The sequence below is a fragment of the Bison bison genome, unplaced genomic scaffold, assembly GCF_000754665.1.
Source record: "Bison bison bison isolate TAMUID 2011002044 unplaced genomic scaffold, Bison_UMD1.0 scf7180017864296, whole genome shotgun sequence".
Taxonomy (NCBI): domain Eukaryota; kingdom Metazoa; phylum Chordata; class Mammalia; order Artiodactyla; family Bovidae; genus Bison; species Bison bison.
In genome coordinates, this window is record NW_011494868.1 from 2,552,384 (window position 1) to 2,579,587 (window position 27,204).

Genomic DNA, 27,204 nt, shown 5'->3' on the forward strand with positions numbered 1-27,204 from the left:
CAGCACTTTCCACAGCATCATCTTTCAGGATCTGGAATAGCTCAACTGGAATTCTATCACTGCTGGGAGCCAGCGTGAGGAGCTCCACCCATGACAAAGGTCATGAGGAAGGAGGCTCGGCATACACAAAGGCGGGATCAAGCCTCAGGAGTCCCCCTGGAAATTCTCGAGCATTTACACCCAAAACCAGAGTCTGCCTACTTTCTGCTTTGTGCTTTCACCTACACCTCTGACTTTACGGGGGGCTGTCCCCCACTGCCTCTCTGAAAAAAGAGCTAGCTTACAGCTCCAGTTAATAATTCCTGGGTGTGGCAGTGTTTCAACCTACAAACTCCTTTGGAAGTCCTCTAGCCTGCCTGAATAGGTTTTTCTGGCCACATGTGATTGTTCAGAGCCTCCCAACTGTGAGAGGCAGGAGATGTTCTAAACTGTCTAAATACAGATTCTTTTGAGTAGTTAAAAGATTGATTAGAAATTGTATTGGTGAAGGGCTTTTCACTTGTTGGGCCAATGTTTGCTGCTAAGTTTCCATATCCCTTACCTGCTGTGTCCCTGGCAGTGTATTGATTAATATAATTGGTGTAAGTAGTAGCTTTAATGTTTGTAACCTGGGACCCTTGAGTTAATTCTTTTTCTTGTTATAGCCCACCACACCTTTGCTCTGTAGGAATGCAACTTTATCTAATGCTTTTGGAGGGTGGCTCCTGACCAATCACCTTTAGAGAAAAATAAGTTTTCTGAAGAAAGGGTCTTAAAATGTTAACAGGCCTCCAGGCCAGAAGATGATGCAAATCACCTAAGCTTTTGCATATGATAAGTTTGCAGGAAGAAAGCCTGGCTTGCTGCATGACTCTACCCCTTCCCCCATTATCCTCTATGCATAACTTAAGGTATAAAAACTACTTTGGAAAATAAAGTGCAGGCTTTGTTCACCCAAACTTGGTCTCACCATGTCGTTCTTTCTCTTACCTTCTGGCTGAATTATTCAGCCTCTTTTCTCCACTGAATTTCCTCACTGAGCTATCCTTATTTCAGCCTCTTTTCTCCACTGAATTTCCTCACTGAGCTATCCTCATTTTATTACTCTTTATATCTTTGATAAATATTTAAATAAATAGGTCGCCTATGCCGTCTCTCCTTCAAATACCCTGGGTCAGCCAGGGCTGGACCCCGGCAACCCACCCTGGCCAGGCACCCATAGTAACCATTTGCATGAGTTGTTTTACTACAGAAGGTCCTGGTAGGGAACACAGAACAGTACCAACCAGAAGAATTCTGGAAAGGTCAGAAGGGGACACCACGTGTCCTACCACCTCCCAGAATCCTTCCTGCTGGCATCCAGCTTGGCTAAGCAATGTATGCACCACCAGGAAAGATCCTGAGTCAGAACGATTGGCCAAAGACAACTCGGATGCTAATCCCAATTATCGTAAAACCTGAGACCATGAACCAAATGGCAGAGCAGTTCTCCTGGGCTTCCCTGCCCTACTGCTCTCCACCCAGGCACCCCTTCCCAATAAAATCTCCTGCTTTGTCAGCATGTGTTCTCTCTTTGGTGATGGGTTGCTAAACCGTGTCTGACTCTTGAGATTCCATGGACTGTAACCTGCCAGGCTCTCTGTCCATGGGATTTTCCAGGCAAGAATACTGGAGTGGATTGCCATTTCCTTCTCCAGGGGATCTTCCCAACCCAGGTATCAAACCCAGGTTTCCTGCATTGCAGGCAGATTCTTTACCAACTGAGCTGCCAAGGAATTCCATTTGTCTTCTTGGACAGTTCATTTTTGAGTGTTATACAAGAGCCCACATTTGGGCCCTGGAAGGGGTCTCCCCTTCCTGCAACACTTCTTGCCTGAACCATGTGAAAAAAGAGACTTGGTAGGCCCTTGAAACAGAAAGATTTCTTTTCTACTGTTTATCACATCAGTGTAATCAGAAAGTAATAGCTCATAAATAAAAGCCAATTTGCCATGCTTTGGCACTAAAAAATTACTCGGTCTTATAAGCCCAAAATTAAATAGAAAATATATATTGCTTCTTAGAATGAGCTTAAGATGATCAGACTGTTTATCAAGGCTTTTAACAACAAATTTATTAGCAATTGCTTTAGGTACAATTACTAATAGACTTTTTTTTTTTTTAGCAATAGAGCATGTGTTAATTCCATGTGTCTACCTCTTACTTTTACATTTATATCCTTAAAAGATGTTCATTCTCTCCCAAATAAGAGGAGCACTAAGCCCAGAACTCTGCCTCACTTCTCTAGAAAACTGATTCTATGTCCACGAGTGAGAGCCTGAACAATCCTGGATGAGGAGTGACATGTCCAAAGAATCCAATTTGATCCATGTGGGATTGTCAGAGCCGTCCTCATCCTGACCCTCTTGGAAACTGCACCTTCGCATAAAAGCTGCCTGTAGACAAGTACAAAGATATCAGGCTTTGCCTTTTTCTGCCTCGTGTGAGATATTCAGAAAAGGTGGCACAGAAGTCCCTGTCTTGTATTTCCTACCATCATGTTGTAAGTGCTGCTAGGATGCCATCTATTGATGTCCTATTTCAAAGGAAGACATCAGGAGTAACATATGACCCTACATTCTGCCTCATAAATGACCCCCTTTTTTCTCTTATTTGCCAGACTTTCTCTAATGATCTTTCCACCTAATGATCTTCCAACAAGCAACAGTATACCAAAACATTAGCGTTTACAATTGGAAACTTTACCTTTGAAATGTTTTGGTATACTGTTGCTTGTTGGAAGATCATTAGGTGGAAAGATCATTAGAGAAAGTCTGGCAAGTAAGAGAAAAAAGGGGGTCATTTATGAGGCAGAATGTAGGGTCATATGTTACTCCTGATGTCTTTCCTTTGAAATAGGACATCAATAGAAAGAGGATGAAATGGTTGGATGGCATCAGTGACTCAATGGACATGAGTTTCAGCAAGCTCCAGGAAATGGTGAAGGACAGGGAAGCCTGATGTGCTGCGGTCCAGGGGGTCACAAAGACTCAGACATGACTGAGCGACTGAAGTGACTGACTGACTCTTTCTCTCTTCATAGTCTATGGCTTTGAGATGGACGAGGTCAGGGCATAAACTTCGAAAGAATGACATGGCTATTGAGGCCATGACATAAACTGGTTAGAACCAACGAGTTCCAAAATGGCCAACAGGTTGACTTCCAGTAGACTTTGATCCTCAGTATAAGCTTGTCTTAACACATCAGCAAGCGAAATGGCATACCCACAGGCAGCATGACAATTCTGTGGCCAACTATAAAGTTCAAAAAGTTAACTCAGTGGCTCAGTTTCTGGAAATTCCAGCCTTTTACCCAAAATAGTTGGAATAATCCTCTCACTCATTAGCCTATGAAATTACCCACCCCTATAAAAACTGGAGGAGGAGAAGGGGAATGTCAGGTGGACATATAAATTTATCATTATGGTAGACTCCTGTGGCAACTACTCTTATAAGTAAAGAGATTTCACCTAAACAGTAGACTTGTATCATTTCAGGAAATCAGTCTAAATATAACTTCCTTTTCCTAAATTTCTTTTTTATTCAAAAATAATGTGTACCCTCCACTGAATTTAATCTTCATTGCACTTATATCGGAAAAAAATCTCTTTCTCTTTCTCGTCTGTGTGTGTTTGTGTGTGTGTGTGTGTGTGTGTGTGTGTGTATATATCTATATCTTCACTACTGGAAGCAGAACATCTGCCTCTTAGATTATTGAAAAAATTCAAGAAATAGCTTAGTTTTTCAGATAGGACACAAGAGCTCATTAACAGCATAAGTTGGGATCAGCAATGCATTCACTCTATTTTTGTTGCCCAGTGGTAACATGAATTCTAAGATGGTCAATTCCTTTTATATAACCATGAAGTCAAGGTAAATGAGACAGAGTATGAAAAAGAAGAAGAAGAAGAAAAAAAAAAAAAAAACCCACACAATGAATTTGGGAAGATAGTATGCTATACAAATCCAAGCAAGCAGTGCTCTGAAGAACACAATCTTAAGCACTTCAAATGCAGTAACTAGATTGTTGATACAAAGAAAACTCTCTTCTCCCACCTGCTCTTTCTTCCTATGCTCTTTCCAGGTGTTGCTGTATAATTTTTCTCATAACCAGGCAATTACACCCAGTGAATTGTGTGGTTAGTCAGCTAACCATCTGCTTTCCAAGAGCAATCATGTGCTGTGTTCACAATTTTCTTGATTCAAAGCATAAAGAGGATGTAGAAATCTCATGTGCAACATTTGAGGCTTCTTTATTTTCAAATAATGAACTATAAGAACAAAGAATATTGGACCAGCTTTCCTTGACTTGCCTCAAATGTATTTAGGACATTGCAGACCATAGTTTAAGAAGCAAGGAGAGGAGCAATAAAGGTCCCTTAATATATAAACATAAATAAATATATATGACTATTTTAATTTTTCCTTGATTGCATTTTCTCTCAACACCCAAAACTATGAATAGGCTGTAAATGTATGCCTCCAAACACCCAGACAAAAGCAGCAATCTTAATTAGCCAAATTAAAACAGTAAGACACATCCGATTATCCCTTTTTAGTCTGAACCAGCTTCTAAAGTGACAACTGATGTGAAAATAATTAAAACAAGACAGACTGGAAAAAGAGGAGAAATAATGTATTTAGATTTTGAAGAGAAGTAATTAGTTTTGGCAGGTTATTTATTTATGTAAATTGAAAAATTAGCTCTACTAGTCAGAGGCGATACATTCAAGTGTCTGCATTTCTGGTGCAACATGGGAGAATAAAAGTTATAATGAGAAGTAACAAGATGAATTTCAAGCCAGGAAAGACTCTTTAAATTGTTACTTTTTTTTTCAAGGGAAGACAGATTCTCAAAGAAAATAGAATTCATGAAATATATCTCAATAGTTCAGTGTAACTGTGGAGGGAAAAACAATCTTACTAATTTCTAAGATTGCTTTTCCTCAATGCAGATATAGATTTTTTTCTTTTATTTAAACAGCTGTCTCACTTTTGCCATTCTGTGTTACATTCATATGTTATTCTTCCTTCAAACTGTCATTTTTATATAGCTTTACTTCTTCATTTCAACTGCTTCATTTCCAATGAAAATCAAGGCCAGTCTTCCCTTCATCCTGAACTTGCTGCCTTCCATGCATGTGCTTCTCTTGAATTCACTCATAATTTTAACAATCAAAGATAAATTGAAGAACCCTAAATCCATGAATCAAGCACTGTCATCCATACTTAAATATACATCTCTTGTTGCGTGCCTCAGTGTATCTATCATTCCTACAGAAACCATGCCATGCTCTGAGAGGACAACAGGATACACTGGCGATTCAAGAAGAAAATTAATGGTAAATTCTACCTCATTTAGAGTGCAGGTGGGGATGAACCATGGTTCAAGAGAAAGCTTCCTCAAAGCAGCTCTATGCCTCCGCACTCTAATTAACCTCAGCTACCTTAATAAAGTGAAAGTGAAAGCGAAGTCGCTCAGTGCTGTCGGACTCTTTGCGACCCCATGGACTGTAGCCTACCAGGCTCCTCCCTCCATGGGATTCTCCAGGCGGGAGTACTGGAGTTGGGTGCCGTTTTCCTTCTCCAGGGGATCTTCCCAACCCAGGTATTGAACCCTTGTTTCCCACATTCCAGGCAGATGCTTTAACCTCTGAGCCACCACCTTAATAAAGGGAAACTGTTTTGGATAAATGAAAAAAAAAAAAAGTAGACTTGCCAGCTTCAATTAACTGTACCAGTGCAATGAGGTCACACACATATACACACGTTCATGTACACACATTTAGGTAACTAAGAAGAAATCAGTCCAGCTGACCATTGAAAAATATGGGGTCTGGGGCTCTGACCCACTGTGAGTGAAAAACTCAAGTATAGCTTCATAGTTGGCCCTCCATCCATGGAATCAAACAACCAGTGGATTGTGTGTTATGACAATACATTGCTTTGCCTTTTTTTTAATCCACATGTAAGTGGACTCGTATACTTCATACCTATGTTATTCAGAAGTCAACTTTAATTAGAGCCAACCCATTCCTTTCCTAACCAAGATTGTAATAAATTACATGATTTCTCATCTTGGTATCTAATATCTACTCAGAAGTTTTTAATATAAATGGTATTACTGAGAATCTTTGACATTCTACTATTTATGTGTGCAAACTGGCATATTCATGTACAGTCTCAGCATAATTCAATAAAAGTATTGGTTTCAAAAATTTCATTAAATAGTACCTTCAGAAATCTCGCATTTTCTAAGGTTTTCTTCTGTGCATTGAGGCGGGCTTGAAGAAGATGAACTAAAGCAGTAAGAAAGAGCTGTGGTCTGGTGCTTACAGAGAAACATACAATGTATTTACCATACTGTTTCTTCTTTCTCTTCACAAAGGAAAGCTATATTTCCCTCTTATTGGAGTTGGATTGATACTGTGGTTCTGTTTAATTAATGGGAATAGGAGCAGAAAGGGCACTTAGGAGTTGGTATGAGTCCTTCAAGCTGTCCCTCTCTGGAAGTAAAGTCCTTCTACTTGGTACAGTTGTAAGAGAGAAGCAGCTCAGACACAGAGCCATAATTTGAGGAGAACACCTGATCTTTAACATAGCTGAGAAATAAACCATTTTTCCCATTAGCCACTGAGATTTAGAAATGCATTTGTTACCACTGCACAACTTAGCCTATCCTGACAAACATAACGTTATAAGAAACTGTTTGACCAACCTTTCATCCTAAGTGAAACAAAGATGGAATATCAAAATCTATTCACGTCTTATCAGTTGTGTTCATTGCTCAGTCATGTCCAACTCTGTGATGCATGAACCATAGCCAATCAGGCTCCTCTGACCATAGAATTCTCCAGGCGGCAAGAATACTGGAGTGGGTTGCCATACCTACTCAAGGGGATCTACCTACTTCAGGGGATCTTCTCCCAGGGATCGAACCTGTGTCTCCTGTACTGTAGGCACATTCTTTACCATCTGAGCAACTAGGGAAGCTTCCATGGTGGCTAAATGCAGGAGACTGAGGAGACACAGGTTATATCCCTGGGTGGGGAAGATTTCCTGGAGAAGGGCATGTCAACACACTCTAGTATTTTTTTTTTTAATTGAAGGATAATTGCTTTACAGAATTCTGTTGGTTTCTGCCAAACATCAACATGAATCAGCCACAGGTATACATGGTGTCTCCTCCCTCTTGAACCTCCCTCCCACCTTCCTCCCCATTCCACCCCTCTAGGCTGTTACAGAGCTCTAGCTTGAGTTCCCTGAGTCATACAGCAAATTCTCACTGGCTGTCTATTTTACATATAGTAATGTAAGTCTCCACTCCGTGTTCGTACCAGAAGAATCCCATGGACAGAGGAGTCTGGCAGGCTATAGTCCACGTGGTTGCAAAGAGTATTATCAATTGCACACAGTTAATATGAACAAAATGCTGTATTGAGTTAATATTTAAGAAAGAGGGCTGGAGGACAAATGGCTTGAGTTCAAATTCTGACAGTCTTTTATTAGGCAAATGATCTTGGGCAAATTGTTTAATCTCCCTGTGCTTTACTATCCTTACTTGTAAAATGGGGATATTATCACTGTCTAGTTCATACATTCGGAAAAGGCAATGGCAACCCACTCCAGTACTTTTGCTTGGAAAATCCCATGGACGGAGGAGCCTGGTAGGCTGCAGTCCATGGGGTCGCTAGAGTCGGACACGACTGAGCGACTTCACTTTCACTTTTCACTTTCATTCATTGGAGAAGGAAATGGCAACCCACTCCAGTGTTCTTGCCTGGAGAATCCCAGGGATGGGGAAGCCTGTTGGGCTGCCGTCTATGGGGTCACACAGAGTCGGACACAACTGAAGCGACTTAGCAGCAGCAGCAGCAGCAGTTCATACATTGCCAAAAAAACTAAATGAAGTAATCCCTGTAAAAAAATCTACAATAGTCCTCAGCACATAGTAAGCCCTATTGATAAATATTTGCTATTGTTATGGCTACATTTAGGTGGAATATGTACATAGTTCTGAAAGCCACTGTTCAGACAATTGGCTAAAATGTTTTGGTGTCTTTTACAACAACCTCTTTACCAGATAGCTGTTATATAATCATGTAACAAGAAAGGGATGTTTCTTTTGCTGAGTCATGTATCTTTCTGACAGTGTCTGACCACACAGCTGCAGAGACCTTACCTGGGCAGCCATGCAAGGTACTGGATAAAAGGTGAGATCCTTCTATTGACAAAGAAGTGCTATGAACAGTGGCATAGCTGATTTATAACTTCAGTGAAACCAGTTTACAATTCTACTGATGCCTCTTAATTTGTGTATTTATGTCAATGGAATGGCTCACAATGACAGAGAAGGGCAAAGAGAACAATTTAAGTTGCCATAAGGCTAATCTAATAAGAGCTTATGAATATAACATTTTCTTAAATTCTACAATGCAATTTTACTCATATGCAAAAAAGATGTATTATAATTTCCAATTCAAAGAATCTGAGTCTGTATACACAAATGAGCCACTAACATATGCTTAAAAATGGACAGATATTTAAATGTATGGATTTATGAACAACTATTGCCAAATATTAATAGTTTATCATACCTTTAAGATACTCCTAGGCAAGAGAATCAAGTGTATGCATATTGGAACCTACCTCTGCAGAAAGGAAACTATTTGTTCAAGGCAATGAACTTTGTTTCCCCAATTATTTTCTCTATACACCTAGATGATACCCATTTTCCTAATTTTTGGTTAAAATTATAAGCTCTTATAAGAGCTTACCGGAGAAGGCAATGGCACCCCACTCCAGTACTCTTGCCTGGAAAATCCCATGGATGGAGGAGCCTGGTGGGCCGCAGTCCACGGGGTCGCTAAGAGTCGGACAAGATTCAGCGACTTCGCTTTCACTTTTCACTTTCCTGCATTGGAGAAGGTAATGGCAACCCACTCCAGTGTTCTTGCCTGGAGAATCTCAGGGACGGGGGAGCCTCGTAGGCTGCCATCTCTGGGGTCGCACAGAGTTGGACACGACTGAAGCGACTTAGCAGCAGTAGCAGCATAAGAGCTTACAGTTCTATTAATAAATACAGCATTCGTCTCTGAGCTTAGTAAAACTTAATCTAAAATATTTCTACATTAGTGACAGTGATGAGGATGAAAAGATTGATAATAAGTAAAATTTACTGAATGCTTACTATTGCCAGATGATGCTAACCTTTTACATGTGACCTTCATTTAATACAGCTTGCCTGATAGCTCATTTGGTAAAGAATCTGCCTGCAATGCAGGAGACCCTGGTTTGATTCCTAGGTTGGGAAGATCAGCTGGAGAAGGGATAGGCTACCCACTCCAGTATTCTTGGGCTTCCGTGGTGGCTCAGCTGGTAAAGAATCCACCTGCAATGAGGGAGACTTGGGTTCAATCCCTGGGTTGGGAAGATCCCCTGGAGAAGGGAAAGATTCCCCACTCCAGTATTCTGGCCTGGAGAATCCCATGGACTGTATAGTCTATGGGGTCACAAAGAGTCAGACATGACTAAGTGACTTTCACTTTCACTTTCATTTAATACTGACAATAACCCTAAAGTAAAATATTACCATCATATTATGGAGAAGAGAAATATGATTTAGAGAGATTCTTAAACATACTGAGGTCATACAACTGAACGTCAGGCATGACAGACGTTAGATTTGAACCCAGAGGTCTAGCTCTAATCTCTGCTTACTTAACTATTACAATACACAGTCTCCCACATCCTCTACCTTCCATTTTCCTTCTGTTATACCTCTTGATACCTAATAGTTGCGATATGTCTACATTATACAAAGGCTTATGAATTGTGGCTTCATGAACATACTATTTCTTGAGTCAAGCAATAGATCTTTTACTATGCTCAGGAAAAAAAGAAAAAAGATCACTCACTCCCCATTACCACAATTTTCTCATTTGTCAAATGGATAAAGCCTTTCTCACTTATGGGTTTTGTGTTTTATATTTTTGATTTTAAAATAAATATTAATCAAACATTGGATAGAAATAAATGATTATCAGCAATGAAAACCATATCAAATTAAAAGATAAACCATCATTAATTTAACAAGTATTTGTCCAGTAACAACATTTGTCCAGTAACAGAGATATAGGGGCGACAGAAGTTGAGATTAGGGTATTTACTGATGGAAAAGTGAAAGCCAAGTCGTTCAGTCGTGTCCGACTCTTGGCGACCCCATGGACACCAGGCTCTTCCGTCCATGGGATTTTCTAGGCAAGAGTACTGCAGTGGGCTGCCATTTCCTTCTCCAACTAATGGAAAAGGATAGTAACGAATAACGACTGAACGACTGGACCTCACTACCCAAGGATCTAATTTCTTAGATGTAGGCGCTCTGATCAGACCAGTTCAGAGAAGACTGTTCTAAGTGAGGTCCTGGGCTTCTATATTTGTATTGATTCCAGGGGCACGCGCTAACGTTTGTGACTCACCAGGTTGTAGGAGTCTATAGGCCCCTTCCAAAATTAACAGTCTGTGTATTTTTGATTCATCATCGATTTTGATTCTATTGCAGACAAAGGGAAAGGAAAATCTCAGGGTAACCACGGCCTGCCTAGTGACATGCCATTTTTCAGTTTTCTCTGAAATTTAACCATGGAGATAGGATCCTGGCATATTTTAATCCAATTTTCCATTTCTGATATTTTATACTTATCTTTTAAAATCCAGCACCTTTACTTTTAATTTCTAAGTTAAATCCACAATCTTACCGTATTCTGATGCAGTTTTAATAATGTTGATTAAGAACCGAGACAGAAAGTCAACAGTGCGGGTATATGGATAATTTATAGCATTTCTTTTACAATGACCTGTTGAGGAACACTAACAAACACACACAATTTATTACAACTCCCACAACCTCCATTGTCAGCAGCACACTTAATATATATATATATAGTCATAATAATTATAGACCCCCTTCCTACCAACATGGATCATTACCTACAAACCTGGAATAAATTCAGCTTCATTATCATTGACCTTATCCATGATTGAGGACATAATGCATAGGAAAGTATTTGGTAAACTGGAAGGCATCCCATGATATGCATTACTGTTATCTTTAATTAGTGTGCATTATAACTTTGTTGCTTGAGCCAGGCTTTACAATTTTGAAGCTTTACACTTTGGAAAAAGCAATTTTGAAGATCCCTGTAGAGGTAAGGCATGTATGGATGTGAGAGTTTGACTGTGAAGAAGGCTGAGCGCCTAAGAATTGATGCCTTTGAACCGTGGTGTTGGAGAAGACTCTTGAGAGTCCCTTGGACTGCAAGGAGATCCAACCAGTCCATTCTGAAGGAGATCAGCCCTGGAATTTCTTTGGAAGGAATGATGCTAAAGCTGAAACTCCAGTACTTTGGCCACCTCATGTGAAGAGTTGACTCATTGGAAAAGACTCTGATGCTGGGAGGGATTGGGGGCAAGAGGAGAAGGGGACGACAGAGGATGAGATGGCTGGATGGCATCATTGACTCGATGGACGTGAGTCTCAGTGAACTCCGGGAGTTGGTAATGGACAGGGATGCCTGGCGTGCTGCGATTCATGGGGTTGCAAAGAGTCGGACATGACTGAGTGACTGATCTGATCTGATCTGTAGAGGTAAAGACTCTCTTTTAAAGGACATGGACACAATGAAGTTTTTGAGTGTCTCCCTCCAGGGTAGGGGGCAGGTTTGTTTGCCATCCAGGGTAGTAAAGATGTTTCCCTCCAGGGCAAAAATTGGGCAGATTTGCTCGCAGTCCTTTATCAAATTGAGGGCTCACTAAGCTTAGGGCTCCTCATCTAGGACATGAACCCACTGTGTGCGTACCATCCATCTTGGACCACCTCTTCATTGCCTCTATGGGACCTGGAGCTGGTAGGAAGCAAAATTGCCATCAACATGAAGCCCAGGCTCCCTGATGTGCTGGGAGCGATTAAGCCCTCTGTCTCTGACCCAGGAATCTTGTGCCTTCTTCCAGCCTCCCTGAGTCTGCGACAGGCTAAATTGCTCATCTGTAAGCAGGGTAAAATCTCAGACATTTCAGAGTTCTTGGGTGTGGATGTGCAATCTTTTCATGGAACAGAAATGGATACCTGGTGAAAATAAAAAATAATGCAATCTGCCATAAAGATTGACTTCCTAAAAACTATTTTTAAAAAATCAGAATAGTGCTCTCTGCCTTCCCCACTCCCTCCCTCTCACGCGTCCTCACTTTCTCTCTCTCTCTCTTCCCCTCTTTCTCCGATCCTCTGTCCTCCCCATTCTTTGCACTCAATTTCCTATGCTGGTTAAAGTTTGTTCTACATTTCAATATCTGTCTGCATTAGCATGTTCACTGTTCCAGGAACAGCATGTCCCTGAACATCTCTGCTGGATATGAAACTTTCAAGCATAACTAATATGACAGCAAAATGAATTTTATTTAAATGAACAATACATTTCTTGGCCTTCATGGGTCAAGGGGACAGCAGTGGGAACTGCCTCTGTTTACAATCATTTGTCATCTATCCACAAAAACCTAGTTAGCCTAGAATGCCTGTGTCTACACAGGAATGCATTTCTTTTTAATAGCATATTGTCTTTGGAAAACAAACCAGAAAATCACAAAGAGATGATAATTTATAGCTCAGATCAACTGCTTCAGTTTGTTATTATAAATAGAAAGCATAGAAAAGTGATTACTAGATTAATAGTTTTTAACCTTTTAACTAAATCAGAAATATAATGAAGATGAACAGCAGTCCACCAGTCAAAGGGAACTGAGAATCTCAGTGGGAATTGACCCCAAGTTCTGGGTTATTGACTAAACCATCGTTGACTGCCTGATTGGGCACTCTTTTCCCCTGACATATAAATTCACTACACCAGGCTGCCTCCCTGATAAATGCCATTGCATTCTCCATCTCTTGCTACTGCAAAGGAAAAGTGTTGTTTGCTTATAAAACTTCCCCCACACCCACATTTTCTATCAGGGGAAACCAGTGCCTCTGGGTATCACATACCAAGCCCATCACCCCATTAAACTGGCAGAGAAGCAGCAAATTACTACCAATCTCTACATTTCACTATTTCCCATTCATTCACCCATTCAGCACTCAAACCCCGTCTTGAGCCTTTAGTGCACCAGGCATTGTGCTGGCTCAGATAGGTGATCCAAATATGAAAAACCAAGAAATTACACTTCGAGAAATTTTAAAGTGATGTTATAAAGAAATGCATAGAATAGAACAGAGATAAAACCATCATTTCTGAGGCAGTTTAGCAAGTTTTCACCAATATTTGTCAATTAGTCAGTCTATTGGAGAGCAGTTGGGCATTTCTTTAGATGAATAAAAGCATTTTAGAGAGAACAGCATGCCAAGGTCCTTATATCCCCATGTAAGAAATTAGAATGTAATTCTGCAGGCAACTGGGGATGAAGAGTCAAGAGTGGCTCTTGAACTGGAAAATTACATAATCCTATTAACTTATTCGGGTTCAATCCCTGGGTCAGGAAGATCCCCTGGAGAAGGAAATGGCAACCCACTCCAGTACTCTTGCCTGGAGAATCCCATGGACAGAGGAGTCTGGCAGCCTACAGTCTCTGGGTTAGCAAGAGTCGGACACGACTTAGTGACTAAACCACCACCATTAACTTAGAAGATCATTCAAGTGACAGTATGGTGACTGTTGGAGGAGCCAAAGAGAGGCCTGTGCACATTTTCAAAAGTTAGACAAAAAGACTGCCATACTTGAAAGGTACTGTGAATAGAGTTACTCTGATTGCAACGTACTGTGGAGCATAATAGTAAAGACTCAAAAGCATCTTTGTGTGTGAAGGAGAGTGGAAATACAAGGAGGTCAGAGGTTTTTATGCCTATATTAGTTGAACATGCTATCTTCCAGTAAAAAACACTTACCTGGCAAAGACAGTTGGATATGTGAGTATGGGGCTCAAGAGTAAATCTGGGTTGGAGATGTAATGTGGAATTGTAAGTCATATGTAAAGAAGCTGGATCCACTCATCTGTGGATGGACACAGATGGTCTTGTCTATTGTGAATAATGCTGCAGTCTACAGAGGAATGCAGATATCTCTTTGAGATGCTATTTTTATTTCCTTTGGATATACACTCAGAAGTGGGCTTTCTGGATCATATGACAGTTATTTAAAAAAAAATTTGAGGTACCTTTATTGTCACCCTGTTTATTTAACTTCTATGCAGAGTACATCATGAGAAACGCTGGACTGGAAGAAACACAAGCTGGAGTCAAGATTGCCGGGAGAAATATCAATAACCTCAGATATGCAGATGACACCACCCTTATGGCAGAAAATGAAGAGGAGCTAAAAAGCCTCTTGATGAAAGTGAAAGTGGAGAGTGAAAAAGTTGACTTAAAGCTCAACATTCAGAAAACGAAGATCATGGCATCTGGTCCTATCACTTCATGGGAAATAGATGGGGAAACAGTGTCAGACTTTATTTTTTGGGCTCCAAAATCACTGCAGATGGCAACTGCAGCCATGAAATTAAAAGACACTTACTCCTTGGAAGGAAAGTCATGACCAACCTAGACAGCATATTCAAAAGCAGAGACATTACTTTGCCAACAAAGGTCCGTCTAGTCAAGGCTATGGTTTTTCCAGTGAGGGATGTGAGAGTTGGACTGTGAAGAAGGCTGAGTGCTGAAGAATTGATGCTTTTGAACTGTGGTGTTGGAGAAGACTCTTGAGAGTCCCTTGGACTGCAAGGAGATCCAACCAGTCCATTCTGAAGGAGATCAGCCCTGGGATTTCTTTGGAAGGAATGATGCTAAAGCTGAAACTCCAGTACTTTGGCCACCTCATGCAAAAAGCTGACTCATTGGAAAAGACTCTGATGCTGGGAGGGATTGGGGGCAGGAGGAGAAAGGGACGACAGAGGATGAGATGGCTGGATGGCATCACTGACTCGATGGACGTGAGTCTGGATGAGCTCCGGGAGTTGGTGATGGACAGGGAGGCCTGGCGTGCTGCGATTCATGGGGTTGCAAAGCTGAGTCGGACATGACTGAGCGACTGAACTGAACTGAACTATGCTATTTGTAACCATCTTTCTAGAGTCCATATATATGTGTTGATACATGATATTTGTTTTTATCTTTCTGACTTACTTCACTCAGTATGACAGACTCTGAGTCCGTCCACATCCCTACAAATGACCCAATTTTGTTCCTTTTTGTGGCTGAGCAACATCCCACCGTATGTATGTACCACGTCTTCTTTGGTCATTCATTTGTCGAAGGACATTCAGGTTACGTCTACGTCTTGGCTGTTGTAAATAGTGCTGCAATGAACACGGTACATATGCTTTCTGAATTACGGTTTTCTCAGAGTGTATGCCCAGCTGTGGAAGTGCTGCAGGGTGAGATGAATTAGGAGAGTGGGACTGACACATATAGACCTCCATGTATGAAACAGATAGCTCGTAGGAGACTGCTGTATAGCACATAGAGCTCAGCTCGGGGCTCTGTGATGACTTAGTGGGGCGGGATGCGGGTGGGAGGGCTGTCCAGGGGGAGGGGGGATATGTACACATATAGCTGATCCACTTTGTTTTACAGCAGAAACTAACAGAACATTATAAAGCAATTATGCTCCAATAAAAAACAAATTAAAAAGTAAAGATTTTATGGTGTGTCTTTTTTCTTGGTATAAGCCCTCTTCCACATGGCTTCTTGAACCCTTGGAATCAAGCATCTCTGAGGCCAGTGCTCCTCCATCGGCATCATGAATACCCTTTAGTCACCCTGTGCAGTTCACTATAATAATCAGAGCAGTTACGATTTATTGACCTCTCTTTATGTGCCCAGCACCCCAGAATTAACCGACTTATTTCATTTAATTTTCACCAAAAGTCATCAAATATTAATATCTATATTTTCACAGAGAAACATATTGAGGTTTAGAAAGTTATGTAAGTTTGCCAGCATCACACGCAATCAGGTCTTGCATCAGGGCCCACATCTGCTGGGCTCCGAAGCCCGTGCTCCCATAACTGTGTCATTTTCTAAGTGCCTTCATGGCAAGCGCTCTGTCAGCATCCTTCTCTATTCCATCTGCAGTTCCTAGAACTGGAAATAAATGGCACAGACTGGGTGGGGCTGCCAATTAATATTTGTTGAATGAGTGACTAACAGTGGAAAATAAATCTCTCCCTGCAGCGCCATTCATAATTGACCTTGAAATTTGCTTTGGGATGCAAGCTCAGATGTATTTATGAACCTCCAGCCAATCAATTATTTAGCACTTTTTCACTGTTATATATATATAACTGCTATATATATAGCCTTACTCTGCTGGGCTTTGTGAAAGATAAAAAGGAGAAACACAATCTCTAATCTCTTAAGTCCTATTAGTTTATAGGAAAACCCCATAAACATAGCCTATATGCACAGCCAGAGTTTCACAAACCTGAACCAGAAGCTAGCAGGCAGGGAATCCTGAGATGGAATCATAAAGGGAGCTTTCCAGGACACAGACAGAGCAGGGCAGAACTTTGCTGAGAATGGGTACGGGGAGGGAAGGATGCTTAAGAATTAGCCAGGACACGGGTATAAAATATTCACTGCACAATGACTAAAGAGCTCTAGTTCAACCCGCCCCCCTTTGTTTTTTACTCTCAAGAATAGCTTACTCAGGCCAAACATCAATTTTGAAGTTCTGGTGGGTGTGTAATGAGTTCATAATTAGAGGCCTCCTCAGTCTAATAATCAAGACACTACCAGTGCTCATAGCTATGTCGGTAGTGGTTACAGAGATCAAAATACACTCACCCAGTGTGGTGAGTGTCTTCCATCTGCCCCTTCATCCCCACTCTCTGCCTGCCTCCATCCTGCTCTGTCCTGGGAGGTGGGAGGCTGATTTCTGGGAGCAGCAGCAGCAGCCTCACTTATCACTGACTTCTGGTTGCTCCTACAGGGGTAGCACCTGTAGGAGTTGAAGGGCAAAGAGTTAGGAGAGCAAATTCAGGACACCAATTACCCTGGCTCTTTTCTGTGTCTACTTCAGCTGGACTTCTCTGCTTTGCATAGAGTGATATCTTCTCTCTCTATCTCTCAAATGCTCTCTCTTTCAATATCTTTCTCCCTCAGATTGTAATGACCCCTTCAGGGAGACTGTGTGCATTGCCCTGGTACTGAGTACTGCCCCATCCTATATCACTTCCTTATACTCTGTCCATATCTTTGTAAATAGTCCCATTAGTAAACATTTACCAAAATACCAATTTTGAAGTATATCCATCCGTTTCCTGCTAAGATCCTGCCTGCCTGACAAACCAAAATGATGAAGGTATGCTTCACTGAGAGAACATAAAAGAAATGGTCTGCCCATAAGAAATGAAAACAGACTCGTAGAAGTTTGAGAAGCCACTTTTAAGAAGCTGCATAATTTGCATAATTAAGGTCTAAAGCCATAGAAGCTATTAGATTCTAGATAGTTTTATGAGTAGAGTTGTACCATGTGTAAACTATAAAAGAAATTCAGCATCATTTTCTTTCCCTGGTCCTGAAATTTTGAGCTTTATCCCGTCTTATTTTCTGAGACAAGGAGGAAACGTCTTCACTTTTCTCAATTGCCAATAAAATCATGCACTGATAAGACTGATGAAAGTTTACGCACATCATGGTCCACAGTCTCTTAAAACTGTTCAATAGAAATCACACGCCATTTGTTACACACAAGCACTCTCTTAAGAGCACTCTGGGGAGTTATTCACAGGAATGTTGTGGCCAGGTGAAGGCTTACAACAGCCAGTTGAGGTGCAAGAATGTGTGAGATGTGCAGCTTGGGAGAGAAGAAAATATGAGGACTAGGAGATTGTCCTAGTAAATTTCCAGAAGTGGAAGAAATACTATAAAAATTACGGCCGAGTCAAGGGATACCCATCATCCTCAGGGTGCAGATTTTAAGTTTTGCTCTGCAAATTCAGCAATTCTTAATATATTTTGATATGTTATTACATAATCCATATCCTTTACATTTAACCAACTATTTTCTCCATCCAAAGAGACAACTGTGTTCTACTCTTTCCCGTTCATGGTGCAATGGAATTCAGCCAAGTGAGCAAGAAAAGGTTTGTACTTTCATCCTTATCAACTGTGTCCCCCACACCATGGACAAGAGTTGCACATTTACTATTTCCACATCTTAACTAACACAACTTCTGTGTGAGAAATTTTAAGAAAAGTGCATTTAGGTGATACTGTACAAATAATGAGACTGCTTCAAACCAGCAACGGTTTTCATGGCATGGGTAATGAGGTCAGGAGATGTTTTGTTCCAGTCACAGTAAAGACAATTTAAGGATCATAATCTGTACGGATCACTAGTCATGGACTAGATGACTGAGGAATTTTCTGAAGCATTTTAATAGTTCAAAACTCTGTTAAAATATCAATAACAAGTCACCATTTAGGAAAATAGAAGCAATACAGCCTCAGATTGGTTGAAGATGGAAAATCAGAATTTATTGACTTTGATTTATTAAGATCAAATGTGTTTCTTTATGACATTATAACCACAGAGATGACAAAATTCATGATGATTAAAATCATTTAACTATATCACATCTTAAGTCCTAAGGTATGAAATTTTATTTTCAGTTTAAGCATATTTTAAACACTTTATTTAAACCTCAGGAAGACATTGTCTCTATTTTATCCCTGTGTCATTCAGTCTAAGTGACTTGGCTAGGAGCACACAGGCAGAAAGTGGCAGGGACAAAATTCATAGCCAAGCTTTCCAAACCTTAATTGTGTTTCATTTCACCACATAGGCAATTTCTCACTGATGCTGAAGTGCTTATCTTCTTGATCTACACTACACTTGATCTACACTGCCGTCAATCTGAATATTAGTCCAGCCGAACTATAGGCAAATAGAACCTCATGAATCTCTCAGATGTGACTGGAACGTACTGTTTGAGTGTGATGTAGAGGGCTACCATTTCACTGTCCGTTGCTCTGCTCACTTGCTCACACAAGTCAAAAAAATTCTTTAGGCCTAAGTCTACTCTTTCGAAATAAAACAAAATTTGTGTTCTGTGCTCTTTGATCTTGGCTGGGGGGGCGGAGGGGGGGGGGCAGGAATGATAAAATAAGAACATGGACTATAAAGCCCAGATGCATACTATTCAGTGTTTCAAAAGTTCAATTGCTCTCTTAGCTGCTGTCCTTATCACATTGAAATGTCTTCTTCAGAGATGGATTTTTCATCCTGAGGTCATCTATCGCCAGCTATGGCTTGTCATTACGATCTCCCTGGGTGTAAAATGCATTCTCAAAGTGCATCTTTTCTTCTAATCCTTACTAGCAAATGTGTGAGAAGGTAGTTTTATCTGCCTACCTGCCACTAGAATATGATCTTACTCTATACTCTCTGAGCCCTGGGAGAAGTCTGGAATCCCAACATTACAACAGGCATTGAGCCGAGGTGAAAAAGCAGCCAAGGCATGAGGGAAAAGAGGAGAGAAGGAAGGGCCACTTTATTACGGCCAGCTCGAATCCGAAGCCTTTAGCACTAGTGAGACGTGAAGTCCAACGCTGTTTCCGCTGCTTTCCTCCCAGGAGTGGAAAAGAACAGGGAGGCTCAGGCTTCTCAGAGCCAAAGGAGGCTGGCATCAAAACTGAACACGATGGCGTATCCAGAGGGAACACAATTATGTGATCCCAATGTTCAGTCCTACTTCAAGGTTTTAGTAACTCAGATTTGAAGCAGTCTCTAGAGAATGAGTTACTTTATTTACGGATGAAAGCCATACTAAGGCTAAAGGATAAATAAAAAACATAAGGTAAATTTTTAATCAAAAGCCAAGACTCTCACATGAGGATATAGGTTCACAAACAAGTAGTGGAAAAGAAAAGTCAATGGTCTCTTTGAAATGAGAACAGATTAAGGTCAGTTCTTGAGTTTTTTTCCCTTCCTTCTTGTAGGTACCTTCAGGCAACACGAAATTGTTCTTTAGCCTCCAGTATTAAGGGTTCTTATTAATTCTCAGGACTTTGGAAGATAAAAATTCAACTCAAATCCTAAAGAAAATGGACAAATGCTCTGACATTTAAAAGCATTTATGGGGATCCACTGACAAATCACACTTGAAATATTAATAACTGTCACTCTACAGAATATTGGAGGACATCAGAGCTGGCAAATGGCAGTCAGGCTGTGTGTATAAATATACACAGCACAGACATTAAAATTAGCAATACAGATACTATCCAACAAACGATGTGAATATAGACCTTTAGCAGTATCCCTTATTCCTAAGGACTTCCCTGTTGGCTCAGATGGTAAAGTGTCTGCCTACAATGTGGGAGACCCAGGTTCAATCCTGGGTTGGGAAGCTCTCCTGGAAAAGGAAATGGCACCCCACTCCAGTATTCTTGCCTGGAAAATCCTATGGACAGAGGAGCCTGGTGGGCTTTCAGTCCATGGGGGTGCAAAGAGTCAGACGCAACTAAGCGACTTCACTTCCTTTTCTTTCTTTCTTATTCTTAAAGCATTTCTGATATCCTCAGTAGAGGATGATTCAAGAAGCTCCAAAGAGATGTCATTGGTTCCAAGCCACATCCAGCAGGTATAAATAAACCATAACAATAGCAGAATTCTCTCTCTACTTCAGTGTCTTTTTTTTCTAACCATGTGCTTCTTAAATATAGCAACCTTAAGTGTTTTCCATTACCATTGTGTTTGCTTTTCAGGTAAATATAGTTTGAGAAGTATAATAGAAGTGTTAGAAAAATAGAAACAAGAAAGGAATCATGGCAGTATCCAAACTGGAATCCACATATTTCAAGAGATTAATAGAGTTGCTTTCTAGAAGACTATGTTATCAAAGTCAAGCTCAAAGGAAAATTATTTTATAAATGTTTCCCACTTATGATTATTAAAGGAGCATTTTTTCCTGTTCTAAAAATAATTCATGTTCACTTCTCTAAATTTGACAAATATTATATAATCTAATGAAACATATAATATGATCTACAATTATATCACTTATTGGTTGTCACTGTTGATATCTGTAGTACTTCCGTCCACTGTATATTTTTTTCCATATATATTGAATCAGTATGCAGTATTGTCTTTCACCAGTTTGGAAGTTTACAATTCTTTTAACATGACAACATTACCCAGCCACCCAACCTACAGACTTGAAACTCACTTTAGATCCCCTACACAACTCAAACTCAATACCATACAGCTCAAATTCAATATACCATCAAGTACTATAGGTTCTACTGCCTTTCAATCTATTACATTTCTCTCTCTCTAGCCACAGTGCTACCACTTTTACTCAGTCTATATCATCTCTTACTTTAGATATAGTGAAGTCACTCAGTCGTATCTGACTCTTAGCGACCCCATGGACTATAGCCCGCCAGGCTCCTCTGTCCATCGGGTTTTCCAGGCAAGAATACTGGAGAGGGTTGCCATTTCCTTCCCCAACCTTGAATATAGAACTGGACCTAATTTTTGTAACTCTACTTAGTCTCACATTTCAACTCATCATTTACATTGCTTCCAAAATGATTATTTTCTGTGTATCAAAGTTTGTATGTTTGCTGCTTTAAACTATTTCAATAGTGTTCCATTTTCCTGAAAATGTCAAATTCCTTAAAAGGTCAAATACAGCAATCCAACCTCTAGTCCCCTCCTACACATCTTTACTCCCTTCTCCTTACCTATATGCTCCAATCATTTGGAGCTGCTTCCTTTTTTTCAAACCACCAGGGTAACCGACACCTTGCCCACTCTGTTTCTCTCCTGGGGATACCTCCATCATCATTTCCTTTCTGAAAACTGCTCTTGTTCTTTCCATCACTTTCAAGTAAAATAATCACACATCCTTCACGTCCTGCACTACTTGATAGCTCAGTGGGTGAAGAATCTTCCAGCAATGCCGTAGACCCTGGTTCAGTTCCTGTGTCAGGAAGATCCACTGGAGAAGGGAAAGGCTACCCACTGCAGTATTCTTGGGCTTCCCTGGTGGCTCAGCTGGTAAAGAATCCACCTGCAATGCGGGAGACCTGGGTTCAGTCCCTGGGTTGGGAAGATCCCCTGGAGAAGGGAAAGGCTACCCACTCCAGTATTCTGTCCTGGAGAATTCCATGGACTGTATAATCCATGGGGTCACAAATAGTCAGACATGACCGAGCAGCTTTCACATCATTTGATACTTCTGTCCTTACAGGTCCACTCTCACCCTTTATATGTTCTTCTCCTCCTCTTAAAACTCTACTTCTTGGTACTCCCAGGACCTAGATTTCAAATCCCCATACCAAAAAAAATGTTGAAATATGGATAATGATGATTAATAAATAAAAATTAATCATAGGGAAGAGTATTGCTCTTGACTTGTTGTTAAATACCAACTAAAAACTTAAGTCAAATATCACTTGAATAACCTTGTTCTTTCCATTCCATGTCATCTTTACTCCACATTTATCCAGTTTTGACTTTGCTGAACAACCACAAATGAAGGGCAAAGTCAGCCTATTTAAACTCCCCCTGGAATGACAATTCATAAAATGCTATGAAGAGATGAAGCTCAGCAAACACCACGAAGCCATTATGAGAAAATTGTCACGCACTAAATCTGCTCAGGACTGCAGGGCGCTTAACTGATAGTCACATTTGTTTTGGGATGTTTGCCTAGAAATGTTCTTTTAATAAATGTACTAAATAAGATGCATAATTTAGCTCCTTCTCTGTAGCCTGCCGGCCAGCTGCCAGCTCTGAACTCCTTCTCTGCCTCTCTCTTTTCCTCCTCCCTTGATCTCTCACCATCCCTCCCTTGGGTTTGACTCAGCACGGAAATTACCTGCTGGCCTGGTAAAAACAATCTCATTAAAAAGCCATCACAGTTGTGCCTGATGGCTTCATTTGTCCCCCAGTGGCTCAATTTATACCTTCCTTTGGAACAAGCAGAGAGTGAGTACCCTCCAGGATGGCTTTTTCCAGCTGTACTATATGCATCCCAACAGACCACAGGGTAAAAGATTGATGATGCTTGCCTTTATTGGGTTGATGGGAAAAGGGACTTCCCTGGTGCTCCTCTACTTATCCTACAGGATTTGTGAAAGTTCTACTTTCCTTTGGAAGCTATGATGGTCAGTGTTCAAACTTGCTTTTCTCGCTCCTCTGCAGCCTCAAGTAAAAGTCAACAAGCTGAGAATCCGAAGACCTTGTTTTAAGATAGACCGTTGGAAAACTGTTTGCTATCTGGTGAGTAGCATAACCTAATTAATGTTACTTTCCTCATAGTAATAGCACATTATGTTTTACATAATGAATGTGTACATCAGCTCTATGAAGAAAACTATAGTTTTTAGCATCCTGTAATCAATGAGGGTCTTCCCTGGTGGCTCAGTGGTAAAGAATCTTCCAGCAATGCAGGAGCCACAGGAGATGTGGGTTCGATCCCTGGGTTGGGCAAATCCCTTGGAAGAGGGCATGGCAACCCACTCCAGCATTCTTGCCTGGAAAATCCCATGGACAGAGGAGCCTGATGGGCTACCTTCATAGGGCTGCAAAGAGTCAGACATTGATGTGCCTTAGCACGTGTGTAATGGATGAAACTGAATCATAATAGGTGTGAGATTTTAGCTATGCTACCTGGTGTATGCAAGTTCCAGAACTAGAAAACCAAGCCTGGGTTGTCTTCCTCAAAGCCCACTCTCCTAATGACAGAAGCTTCTCTTATCCATATCTAAGCCAGATCTGGCTTTACCAACCAGAAGGACAGGGATAAAAGTAGATGCTTCCATGAGAAACTGGCTTGTAAGGAACAGTAACAACGCAGTGCCTATTAGAGTGCTTGCTTCCCTAATGTTTCTCCAGAACTGTGCGTCTTCACCTCTGTCTCTCCTGGCTGGATTTTGGCACGGCCTTGGCTTGCCAGGATTTCTTTTCCAGCTGTCAGCCCCGTACACAGTGGCATTGCACGCTGTCTCGCTGTACCACAGAGCGAAGACCGTGCAGAGCATGGCATCTGACAAAGTGCAAATCGTTTCTCTGAATAAGCATTATTCATTTCTGTTGGTTAAATTCAGAGGCAGCAGTCTGTGTTTCTCCCACTGGGCTGCTAAGAGGAACTGCAGAGCATGAGCAGACATTTTAAAAATCAAAATACTATGCTCAATTCTCCCATGTTGAGAAGGGCATGTCAATTCATCTCAGGAAGACCTCATGGGGCAGAAGTTTTGAAAACACACTCCAGCAGTCCCTGTGTCCTAATTTAAAATATTTCTGTTCTGTTTTATACCAGATACTTTGGTTGCCCCTCCCCTAGCCAAACTCATGGTTTGTATTCAGTAGAGAAGGGAGGGAAAGCATGCCCATTTTATACTGATTCTTTCTTGAGCAATCATCTCAATCATAAAGGCTCCTCAAGTTGGAGAAGCACCAGGGTAAAGAAAAATTTTCCAAGATGTATTTGACCATATTTATAAAATATTGTTCTTTTACCCACTAAACTTATTTGTGTCCCTTGCATTTCCATATGAAATCTAAGATCAGCTTCCCAGTTTCTGGGTGAAAAAAAAATAGAATGCATTGAATATGAAGAACATTTTGAGGAATATCATCCTAAGGATACTATCTTCTAATCTAGGAACATGGGATTTTTTTTCCATTTGTTTACTTCTTTTTTTAATTTAATTCAGCAACATTTTGCATATTTTTGTGTAAAACCTTTTCAGCCTATTATTTAATGTATTAACACTTTTTTCTATTGCATGCTACTGTAAATAAGATTGTTTTCTTAATTTTATTTTCAGAATGTTCATGGCTATAGATGAAATGCAATAAACTTTTGTATATTGAATTGTATCCTGAAGCTTTGTCGAAATTGTTTATTAATTCTAGTCACTTTTCATGGACTCTTTAGAACTTCCTGCATACAAAACTATCATCTAAAAATAGAGGTAGCTTTACTTCATTGCCAGTCTAGAAGCCTTTTCTTTCTTTGTCTCATCTAATTGTTTTCTGAGAATGGGGAAAAGGTTTAACTCTTCATTTCTAATCTGTATGACTTTTTCTGGTCTAGATGCCCCCACTAGAATATCCAGTGCAATGTTAAATAGAAATGATGAAAATTGGCTTTCTTTTCTTAAAGGAAAAACATTAGTCTTTCACCATTAAGTATTATGTTATTCTCCAGGCAAGAATACTGGATTCTCCATTAAGTATTCTCCAGGAAAGATTACTGGAGTGGGTTGCCATTTCCTTCTCCAAGTATTATGTTAGCCGTGGGTTTTCCCAGAAGCTCTTTTCTATTCCAGAATCACTGAGTGTTTTTTGTTTTCATTTGTATGTGTGTGTTTTTCATGAAACAGGGTTTGATTTTATCCAATTATTTTTCTTTTTCTTTTATTTTATTTTTTAACTTTATTGTATTGGTTTTGCCATATATCAACATGAATCCGCCACATGAATCTGCCACAGGTATACACGTGTTCCCCATCCTGAACCCTCCTCCCTCCTTCCCCGTACCATCCCTCTGGGTCGTCCCAGTGCACCAGCCCCAAGCATCCAGTATCGTGCATCGAACCTGGACCAGCGACTCATTTCATATATGATATTATACATGTTTCAATGCCATTCTCCCAAATTATCCCACCCTCTCCCTCTCCCACAGAGTCCAAAAGACTGTTCCATACATCAGTGTCTCTTTTGCTGTCTCGTATACAGGGTTATTGTTACCGTCGTTCTAAATTCCATATCTATGCATTAGTATACTGTATTGGTGTTTTTCTTTCTGGCTTACCTCACTCTGTATAATAGGCTCCAGTTCTACATGTATTGAGATTATTATATGGTTTATGTCCTTTTTCCATTAATATAGTATATTACATTGATTTTCATGTTAAAGCAATTACATTCTTAGAAAAATTTCACTTGTTCATTTTATATAATTTTTTGTTATGTTGCTGCACTCAGTTTGCTACCATTTTATTAAGGATTTTGTGTTGATAGTTATAAAGGATATTTCCTTTAGCTTTCTTTTTTCTATAATGTCTTTGGTTTTGATATCAGAGTAATTATTCACTTTGCTATTTTCCCAAAGAGTCTGTGAAGGATTGGCATTGCTTATTATTTAAATATTTGGTAGAAATCATCAGTGAATTCAAGACTTTTCTTTCTAGAACTAATTTTTTAAAATTTGTTTTGAGCCTAATCAGATTTTCCATTTCTTCCTGAAATTTAGCAGTCTATATTTGATTAGAAATCGGTCCCTTTCCTCTAAATTACCTAACACACTGGCATTCAGTTGTCTGCAGTGTCCTCTTACAATTGTGTTTACATGATTCACTAGTGACGAATTCCTAATTCCTCTTTTTAATTCACAATTTTAGTAATTTGAGTTTTCTGTAAATTTCCCTTGGTCAGTCCAACTAAAAGATTATCAGTTTTGTTGATCTTTTCGAAGAACCAAATTTGGGTTTAGTTGACTTTTTTCTATTGTTTTTCTATTCTCTTTCATTTATTTACCACTCTTGCTATTGTTCAGTCACTGAGTCGGGTCTGATTCTTTGTGACCCCATGAACTGCAGCACGCCAGGTTCCTCTGTCCTTCACCATCTCCCAGAGTTTGCTCAAATTCATGTCCATCGTGTTTGTGATGCTATCTAACCATCTCATCTTCTGCTGCCCCCTTCCTCTTTGGCTTTCAATCTTTCTCAACATCAGGGCCTTTTCCAATGAGTTGGCTTTTCACATCAGGTGGCCAAAGTACTGGAGCTTCAGCTATAGCATCCAGTCCTTCCAATGAATATTCAGATTGTCTTTATTATTTCCTTCATTCTTTTTACTTTGGCTTTAGTTTTCTCTTTTTTTATATTTCCTAAAGTTATGCTATTGATTTGAGGACTTTCTTTTTAATACAGTCATTTATTGCTATAATTTTTCCTCTGAGCACTCCTTCAGCTGCTTTGCATAAGTTTTAGTACCTTGTATTATCATTTTCCTTTGTCTCAAAGCATTTTTCATTTACTTTTTCCACTTCTTCTTTGACCCATTTAACACTTAGGATATTTATGAAAGTGTTGTTTAATTTCCACATATTTGTGAATGTTCCCAATTTATTTCTGACTTTAACTTCTAAATTTATTTTGTTAAAGAACATATTTTATAT